Here is a 10,210-nt window from a genome sequence, read left to right on the forward strand (position 1 = left end):
GTGTGACACAGATGGATGCCAGGTGGTGGTGTCCAGGCAGCACCTCTGCCCCTGTTTATCCTTGCTGTTTTTCAGGACCAGACCCTGGATATGCGAAAGTAGGACCCACTTCGTGGGAGACGTGCCCTCGCAGGACGGGCCACTGGCCCCTATGGGTCTCAGCTGGCGGACAGGCAGTGTGGCAAGCGGCTGGGGGTGGCCAGGTGTCCGGGCCAGGTTCCACAATATATATATACAGTATATATAATATGTATATGTATATGCAGTGGAACCTCGGGTCACGACCGTAATTCGTTCCAAAACTCTGTTCGTAACCCAATTTGGTCATGACCCAAAGTAATTTCCCCCATAGGATTGTATGTAAATACAATTAATCCGTTCCAGACCATACGAACTGTATGTAAATATATATTTTTTAAAGGTTTTTAAGCACAAATATAGTTAATTACACCATAGAATGCACAGTGTAATAGTAAACTAAATGTAAAAACATTGAATAACACTGAGAAAACCTTGGAACAACAGAGAAAACTAACATTGCAATAGTTTTAACCACAGGGAAAAAAATGAACATTTGAAAAATCCGTAATTTAATAAAAAACTAAGATAAGTAATATTGCAACAATGCACGCTACGAACCGATCGCTGTAAACAGAAGTGAAGTGGAGGTTAAAATCCAATAGAAAAAAGTCTTCATTAAATACAACAAGGTTAAAACAATGCTCGAATCAGTCTCTTTAAAAACAAGCCCAGTGCATTCTTTAACTGCCTTCTCGGTCTTATGCCAGCCCTCTCTCTCTTGCGCACGTGCGCGCGCGCGTGTGTGTGTGTGTCTCACTCTCTCTCGCGCGCGCGTGTATCTCTCTCGCGTTCACTCTCTCGCGCTCTCTTTCTGTCTCGCTCGCTGCACAGGGAATGCACAGGGAGAGACTGAACACGTGCGGAAATCATCTGCACGCACGAACTGAAAGGGAAACTGGCTTGTTCGTATACCGAGTGTGTGGTCATGAACAGATGCAAAAGTTTGGCAAACTTTTTGGTCGTAACCCGATTTGTACGTGTTCAGAGATGTTCGTGAACCGAGGTTCCACTGTATATGTATACATATGTGTATAAATAAAACAACTTTTATTTATTAGCATATTTTCTTATGAACAATTTAGCTCAAAGTGCTTTACAAGATGAAATAAAAATGAAGTTAATATAAACTTGCCAAAAAAATTAAAGGAACACTTTGAAAACACATCAGATCTCAATGGGAAAAAAATCATGCTGTATATCTTTACTGATATGGACTGGGTAATGTGTTAGGAACAAAAAGACACCACCTCGTTTGGTGGAAATCAAAATTTTCCATCTACAGAGACACAACCTACAGAGACTGAATTCAAAGACACCCCGAAAATCAAAGTGAAAAAATGATGCAGCAAGTTAGTCCTTTTTGCCAAAATTTCATTGCAGCAATTCAAAATCATACTCAGTAGTTTGTATAGCCCAGATGTGCTTGTACGCATGCCTGACATCATCGGGGCATGCTCCTAATTAGACGACGGATGATTTCCTGGGGGATGTCCTCCCAGATATGGACCAGGGAATCACTGAGCTCCTGGACAGTCTGAGGTGCAACTTGGCAGCATTGGATGGACCAAAACATAATGTCCCAGAGGTGTTCTATTGGATTTAGGTCAGGCAAGCATGGGGGCCAGTCAATGTTATCAGTTCCATCATCCTCTAGGAACTGCCTGCATACTCTTGCCACATGAGACCGGGCATTGTCGTGCACCAGGAGGAACCCAGGACCCACTGCATCAGCACAGGGTCTGACAATGGGTCCAAGGATTTCATCCCGATACCTAATGGCAGTCAAGGTGCTCTTGTCTGTAGAGGTCTGTGTGTCCCTTCATGTATATGCCTCCCCACACCATCACTGACCCACCACCAAACCGGTCATGCTGAACGATGTTACAGGCAGCATAACGTTCTCCATGGCTTCTCCAGACCCTTTCACGTCTGTCACATGTGCTCAGGGTGAACCTGCTCTACCTGTGAAAAGCACAGGGTGCCAGTGGTGGACCTGCTAATTCTGGTATTCTATGGAAAATGCCAATCGAGCTCCACAGTGCCGGGCAGTGAGCACAGGGCCCACTAGAGGACGTCAGGCCCTTAGGTCACCCACCTGAAGTCTGTTTCTGATTACTTGGTCAGAGACATTCACACCAGTGGCCTGCTGGAGGTCATTTTGTAGGGCTCTGGCAGTGCTCATCCTGTTCCTCCTTGCCCAAAGGAGCAGATACCGGTCCTGCTGATGAGTTAAGGACCTTCTATGGCAGTATCCAGCTCTCCTAGAGAAACTGCCTGTTTCCTGGAATCTCCTCCATGCCCTTGAGACTGTGCTGGGAGAAAAAGCAAACCTTCTGGCAATGGCACATATTGATGTGCCATCCTGGAGAAGTTGGACTACCTGTGCAACCTCTGTAGGGTCCAGGTATCACCTCATGCTACCAGTAGCGACACTGACTGTAGCCAAATGCAAAACTATTGAAAAAACAGTCAGAAAAGATGAGGAAAAATGTCAGCGGCCTCCACCTGTTAAACCATTCCTGTTTTAGGGGTTGTGTAATTGTTGCCCCTCTAGTGCACCTGTTATTAATTTCATTAACACAAAAGCAGCTGAAACTGATTAACAATTCCCTCTGCTACTTAACTGACCATATCAACATCCCAGAAGTTTTATTGAATTGATGCTATACTCTGATTAAAAAGTGTTCCTTTAATTTTTTTTAGCAGTATTTAAAAGATAAACAAACAAGATTAGGCAATAATATTATACAGTATGTAACAAAGAAAAAGGTAAGGTCAGATGGCCAGGAGGACAGAAAAAAACTCCAGTTAGGCTGGAGAAATAAACAAAATCTGCAGTGGTTCCAAGGCCAAAAGACCACCCAGCCCCAACTTGGCATTCTACCTAACAAAGATGGTCTAAAGCAGTGCTCATGGTTTACAGGCTTCACATAGAAGAATTTGATGATGGTGGTCATATGGACATCTGGGACACATACTATTCAATCCATAAACGCAGGGGATAGCATTGTATCTTTCTAGTAGGATTGACTACTGCAATGCAGTGTTCACTGGTTGTTCAAATTGTGCTTTATACAGCTTCCAGTTAATCCAAAATGCTGCTGTAAGAATTATTACAAGAACTAGAAAATATGAACACATAACTCCAGTTCTTAAATCGTTACACTGACTCCTGGTAAGGTTTAGGGCAGATTTCAAAATCCTACTTTTAACATATAAAGCCTTAAATGGCCAAGGTACAGCTAACTTATCTGAACTTATCATTACTTACAATGCTTATGATTCCAAGGATTAATAAAATAACAGTGGCAGGTTGAGGTTTTAGTTATAGGGTCCCTAAACTGTGGAATGGTCTGCATGCTACTGTAAGAGATGCCCCTTCAGTCTCAGCTTTTAAAATCTGGGTGAAGATTCACTACTTCTGTTTAGCATACCCAAGCTAGAGCTGCTAATTAACTGTGCATACTGCATCTCTGTTGTTAGTAATTAGTACTAAAATATAAGTAATAATGATAGTTATAATTTGTTACTAACCCTCTGTTAATACTGTTTCTCTTCTCAGTACTCAAATGTGGCACTTGGTGCCACTGCCCTATTGCCAACTTGTCCGCCTCCCTAAGGAAAAGTCATCTCTGACGGAGGAGTACTGGAATCGTCAGGTAGAAGGGTTCTTTCAACATGTTGGCCGGCCCACCACTGACTCAGCTATGGAATGGCCAGTAGTGGGGAGGCAGCTTGATGGCCAAGATTTACAGGACTCTGAACAAATCTATTATGTGATATCATCTACTCTTGCATTTTGCTTTGTACTTGTAATATTACTATTGTATACTATCATGTTGTATTGAGGATTATTTGTCTTCTGTTCTGCGTATAGTATTGTATTTACCCTTTTTTTAACACACACTGCACACCCAACCTACCTGAAAAAGGTTCTCAATATGAATTGCCTTTCCCGAGATTTCTGCCTTTTATTTCCCTGCAAGGGTTTTTTTGGGAGTTTTTTCTTGTCTTCTTACAGAGCCAAGGCTGGGGGGCTGTCAAAAGATAGGGCCTGTTAAAGCCCATTGCAGCACTCCTTGTGTCATTTTGGGCTATACAAAAATAAATTGTATTGTATTGTATGTTCCTGCGGTGGGTTGGCACCCTGCCCAGGATTGGTTCCTGCCTTGTGCCCTGTGTTGGCTGGGATTGGCTCCAGCAGACCCCCGTGACCCTGTGTTCGGATTCAGCGGGTTGGAAAATGGATGGATGGATGTATTGTATGTATCTGGATCAGGTGGTGGTGGTGTATATCGCCACCACAGAAGAACTGGAAAAGACAGTAGAGAATAGTACAGATTAGTATGGAATTGCACAACACAGAGGAAAATAATAATTCATTTCCCTAACTAACTAATAGGGATACAGATAAAATGTAGCTACAAAAAAGTCATTTTTAAATAATGTGTTTTTAGCAGTTATTTAGATTATTCTAGAGTATTAGCCTGGCAAACTTCTATTAGTAAAAAATTCTAAATTATATATATCTGTAGTCTATTGACAATCTCTAATCTATTGATGATCATCTGCCTCTTGAAGGCCCTTATACAGTAAAGCAACTTATGAACTTCTTAGGGTTTCAACCCTTCTAGTCTGCTCTGGATATCTATAGCTTCTAGTGATCCTATCAAATACTGTACTAACTAACTGAGCTATTATTATATTAGATTCTGAACATCAAGTATTAGCTGTAATACTAAACTTCCTATGGTCTACATTAGGCAGTGTGCTTTAGTGCCACTTAAGCGTGATTTTCTTGCTGTAGACCCAGATGCCAATGTTTCCTAAATTAATAATAATAATAACATCCTCAAACCCATCTTTTACAATTTTGGTTTGCACTGCCTAAAGCAGCATTCTACTCAAATCAGAAATCAGTACTGAATTTACCACCTGGTCCATGACAGGACCCATTCACAAATGCTTACACTGAGCCATTTAAGAGTCATCTGTTAACCTAAACTACACGTCACACAGAAGTGAGAGGAAAACCAGGCTATCCTGAGAAATAACTACATCAACAACAATTTAGCACTGGATGTTTGAGGCTGCAGTACCAATGACTATGCAACTGTTTTTGCCTAATAATAATAATAATAATAATAATAATAATAATAATAATAAAGAAGTCTTCCAATTAAGTAAGGAGTTTCTTTACAGATATCATTTAGTATTAGGTTATCAAATAGGTTGAAACAATATTTTCAAAACCTACTTTGCTCACCCCCCATGTTTTATATTTTTAGTGTTCTAAACCAGTGAACAGAGAAATATATTATTCTTACACCGCTCTGTGTATTAATTAATTAGTACTTTACAGGGTTTGAACTTTTAGGTACCACCAATTCTTTGTACTATCAGGCCAGATCTGGCCAATGCATTTATGCCTATAAAGATTTACCTAAAAAGTATTCTGCATACTCTTTGAAAATAACAAACTAGCCGACGCCTGCCGTAGCATACGGCGGTGTAAGAATAGGAACGGAAAATGGTGAGAAAGGAATTCAGAAATCAAGAAGAAATAAATACTTTTTGAAAGACGCGGTGTGCATGTAAAATTTCCGGCCAAGCAGGATTACATGTGAAAGTGATAAATAAATCAGGCTTTCCGAATTTACGTACTATGGCCATGGCATCCTGATAGTTTTGTTGCATGTATCTTGGACTTCTTGGAAATGTGGACAGTAATATAATCATTTTTCCTACACGTACATTGTTATTTTCAGCATTTGCTTGCAGTGCGTCTGATAGTTCCAGGCGTAGATCTTGTTGATGTAATCTGAGATAGTTGAGACGCACGCCCTCTGTTTTAACATATGCATCTATGACATACTGTTGGAATAGTTTGCCGCTGGAGTGCAAAATACTAAATGTATTCCTCATTGCTAATCTGTACGCGTAAAATTGGCATTGAGTAAGTCTTATTCGCTTGGCGGTTCTTTTATCGAAAACATGTTGTAAATCTTTGTGCCAGCCAATGTCTCCGTAAGGGAGTAAAAGTGTGTAAACCATAGGATCGCAATTCATATTGGGCGTGGAAATCTGTTTACAGGAGTTGCCTATGGGATAGATGCAAATGTTCCTTTCGGCAGGCGTTTCGCCATCTTCTCCAACGAAAATCACTGCAACATCGGTGTGACATGTCGGGGCATTGTATCGTCGTAAATCCTGCCTAGGGTTTTCCTTGAAAACCATTCGTACAGCTGCTGTTGGATTGGACTGAGTGATTTCATGCATGTGTTTGTATGATTTAGCGATGGGGTTGATGGTTCTGAGCATGGAATCTAGCTAGAGAAGTACATTTTCGCTGCATGCAGAGTTTGCTTTATTTTGTAAGCGTACTTCAGTAGCTTGTGCTGTGTCAAAAACATACAACTCTCCATATCCTGGAGAGGTGGAAGTGTTAGCATATAGTGGAGAGATTTGGTGATAAATTTGCCTGTGTACAGTATTTTAAAACAGTATGGTCCATGGCCAGGAGGTTGAGTTATCTGTGCACCCATGGAAGCAAACGCTAGAGAAGAGTTGTATTCTCGAATGTGTTCACGATCATTTTTAACTTCTGATGTTTGCTGTGTAAGAAGCTGTTGTAAAGACACAGGTGGCTCCCGCAAAGGTGGTAAAGCTACTTTACCGTTCTGGCAGCACCTCAAGTACTTGTTGGATGTATTACGCTCAGCAGGCCAGTACAGTGCATGACATGGAAGAGGACGAATAGGAATCGAGAAATGCCGTGTCGGCTGCGTGTGAGCGAGATCGGTTTTGAAGTGGAAGCAGGACGGACCAGAAAAGAAACATATACTGTATAAGAGATCATATTCCACTTTATTTTCTTTCAAATACGGTTGCCTCCATCTCATCAGAATCAGATCATTTAGGTACCATTTATTTAAGCAAAAAATTCTTTCTTAGTAACTGTATTCAGTAAAGGTAATTTACTTTTAATCACTCATTGTTGCTTTCCTTTTTTATATTTCTTTTTATCTTTAAGATTTTTGGATTTATCTCCAAAGACATTGTGTTTTCTTTTTTGTATTTCTTTGGTTTTTTTTTATATACAATTGTAATACACTGAAGAAGGGGATTCATTTCCCAAAACACATCAGTAATTGGATATTGACAGATTTTATTAAGATTACTATCATATCCCAGACTTCAAACAACAGTTTCACACTATTGAAGTTCTCATTAGTTTACATATTTCATTTTTATCTTGGTACAGAATTACCTCCAGAGTGGGCCTATTTTTCATTTTTTATCTATTCATTCCCTTCATTATATACAGTATGTTATTTTTTATGTTTATTTTAAAATCAGTATTTTTCCATTTCTATATATGTAAATCACTTACTAGGTTTCTTCATTTCATCATATATGTATTCAATGTTTGTTTATATATATATATATATATAGAGAGAGAGAGAGAGAGAGAGAGAGACAGATACTGTATAAATAAATGTTGTTGTTTTATTTATACACATATGTATACATATATTTAAATACTCATACATACACAAGCTGGCCACATTATTAGGCACACTTGTTGAACTGCTTCTTAACACAAATATCTAATCAGCAAATCACATGGCACCAACCCAATGCATTTAGGCATGCATCCATTGTCAAGAGAACCTGCTGAAGTTTAAACCAAGCATCAGAATGGGAAAGAAAGGTGATTTAAGACTTCTGTCACTGTCCTGCTCCACAGACAGATTGAGGAGATCGTTCCTCCCCCAAACTATGCGACTCTTTAATTCCACCAGGGGGGGTAAACGTTAATATTTAACATTAAACATAGTTATTGTCTGTTTTTTTCACCTGTATTATTATCATTCTTTAATTTAATATTATTTATTGTATCAGTATGCTGCTGCTGAAGAATGTGAATTTCCCATTGGGATTAATAAAGTATCTATCTATCTATCTCTATCTATCTTTAATTGACTTTGAACATGGCATGGTTGTTGATGCCAGACAGGCTGGTCTGAGTATTTCAGAAACAGCTGATCTACTGGGATTTTCACACACAACCATCTCTTGGGTTTACAGAGAATAGTCTGAAAAAGGGAAAACATCCAATGAGAAGCAGTCATCTGCAAAAATGCCTTGATGATGCCAGAGGCCAAAGGAGAATAGCTAGACTGGTTTGAGTTGATAGAAAGGCAAAAGTAACTCAAATAACCACTTGTTACAACTAAGGTATATATATATATATATATATATATATATATATATATATATATATATATTTGCAGTTGGAGATCCACAAAGGGAGAAAAAAAAACGAATCACGTATCATAAAATAGTTTTATTCCTGAGCTTTCAACCCCTATCAGGGGTCTTCATCAGAGGATAATTTCCCATCGGGATTAATAAAGTATCTATCTATCTATCTATCTATCTAATGCTTAGACTTTCAAGAATCAAAGGCAATATATAGCAACACATTCAGGGGGGGGTGGGTGGAGGTGACTAAGTCAGTATGATCGGGGGGGGGGGGTTGTACAGTTTAATTATTGTGTACATGTCCTTCTTAAGTTGGCATATGCTGGGTTTATGTCCAAGTGTCTGTTGATGGCATTTTCATCTGATAGCCAAGACTCAGCCAACTCTCTGGCACTTTTTGTACTGGCCTTAAATTTTACTTTCACGTTGTCCCAGTTGAATGTGTGTCCTGTCGATTTAGTATGTGCATATATCAAAGATAGTGCGTCCTTTCTTCTGACAGCGTTGCGATGTTCCTGTACACGTGTTGAAATTCTTTTTGACGTTTGTCCTATGTATACAGCTGAGCAAGAATTGCATGGAATACTATAAACTGCGTTTCGTGTTTCGGCTGTCGATTTCTTGTTTTTAGCATTAAACAGGACCATGCGCAGATTGTTGGTGGGTTTATGTGCTATTTTGATGCCCCACTTGGTCAGGGTGCGTGCCGTGCCTTCTGACACATTATGGTGGTATGGGAGTGAATGCCAGGTGGGGGGGGGGGTTCTGATGTACGTCGCTTGTATGCTGATTCCTTTGGCGCCTGCTGTGTAGACTCCGATTAATGAATGATATATATATATATATATATATATATATATATATATATATATATATATATATATATATATATAAAATTCCAGCTCTTAAAACGACAGGCAACAAGCAAAACACGTAGCTCACCAGCAGCAGCAGCAAGTCAGTAGATGATCCGACCACTTCTCCTTAGTGTGCATTCAGCCCCCATTCACAACATGAGCAGCAGAGACGCAAAGTGGCAAAAGGACAGCTGCTGTACAGGCTTTAAAATGATCAACATGCAGCGCGGCAAGCAGAACATGCAGCTCACCAGCAGCAGCAGCAAGCCAGCAGATGATCCAACCGCTTCTCCTTAGCATGCGTTCAGCTGGCCCCCCCCCCCCACCTCATTTCGCAAGCAGCAGAGACACAAAGAGGCAAAAGGACAGCTGCTGTACAAGCTTTAAAATGATTGACGTGCAGTGCAACAAACAGAACACGCAGCTCGCCAGCAGCAGCAGCAAGACAGCAGCTGATCCGACGACATCTCCTTAGCATGCGTTCAGCTGCCCCCCTTCACAACACAAGCAGCGTTATACGTCCTGCGAGAAAGAGATTTAACCACACCCAGGGCCAGAAATAAAGGACAAGTATTATTTTTTACAAAAGTTTTAAAGTAAAAGTGAAAATAATGTATATGTAACAATTCCCATGAAAATAACAATTTCTAAACCAAATCCGGGGGTGGGTGTGCAAAGCAAGCAGTGGGCAGAACCCCCTAGTATATATACTGTATACATATATTATATTATACTGTATAGAGTCTCTTTCATAGATTACTAAAATGAAATTAGAATGTATTTGAAGGAATTTACTGTTCCATGAGCATATAAATAACAATAAACATGATGTCAATACAATTTCTGGAAGATTTATAAGTGTAATTTAATATAAGTCAACTTATGGGCTTACAGTTTAATGTATAAATATAACAAAAATCCTTACAAAAAGAATAATGAGATGTACGTCAGCTTTTTCTTATGCTGTTAGGTTATGACAAATGCACTCTGAGATTTGCAGGTAA

The sequence above is a fragment of the Erpetoichthys calabaricus genome, chromosome 11 (genome assembly GCF_900747795.2).
Source record: "Erpetoichthys calabaricus chromosome 11, fErpCal1.3, whole genome shotgun sequence".
Lineage (NCBI taxonomy): Eukaryota > Metazoa > Chordata > Cladistia > Polypteriformes > Polypteridae > Erpetoichthys > Erpetoichthys calabaricus.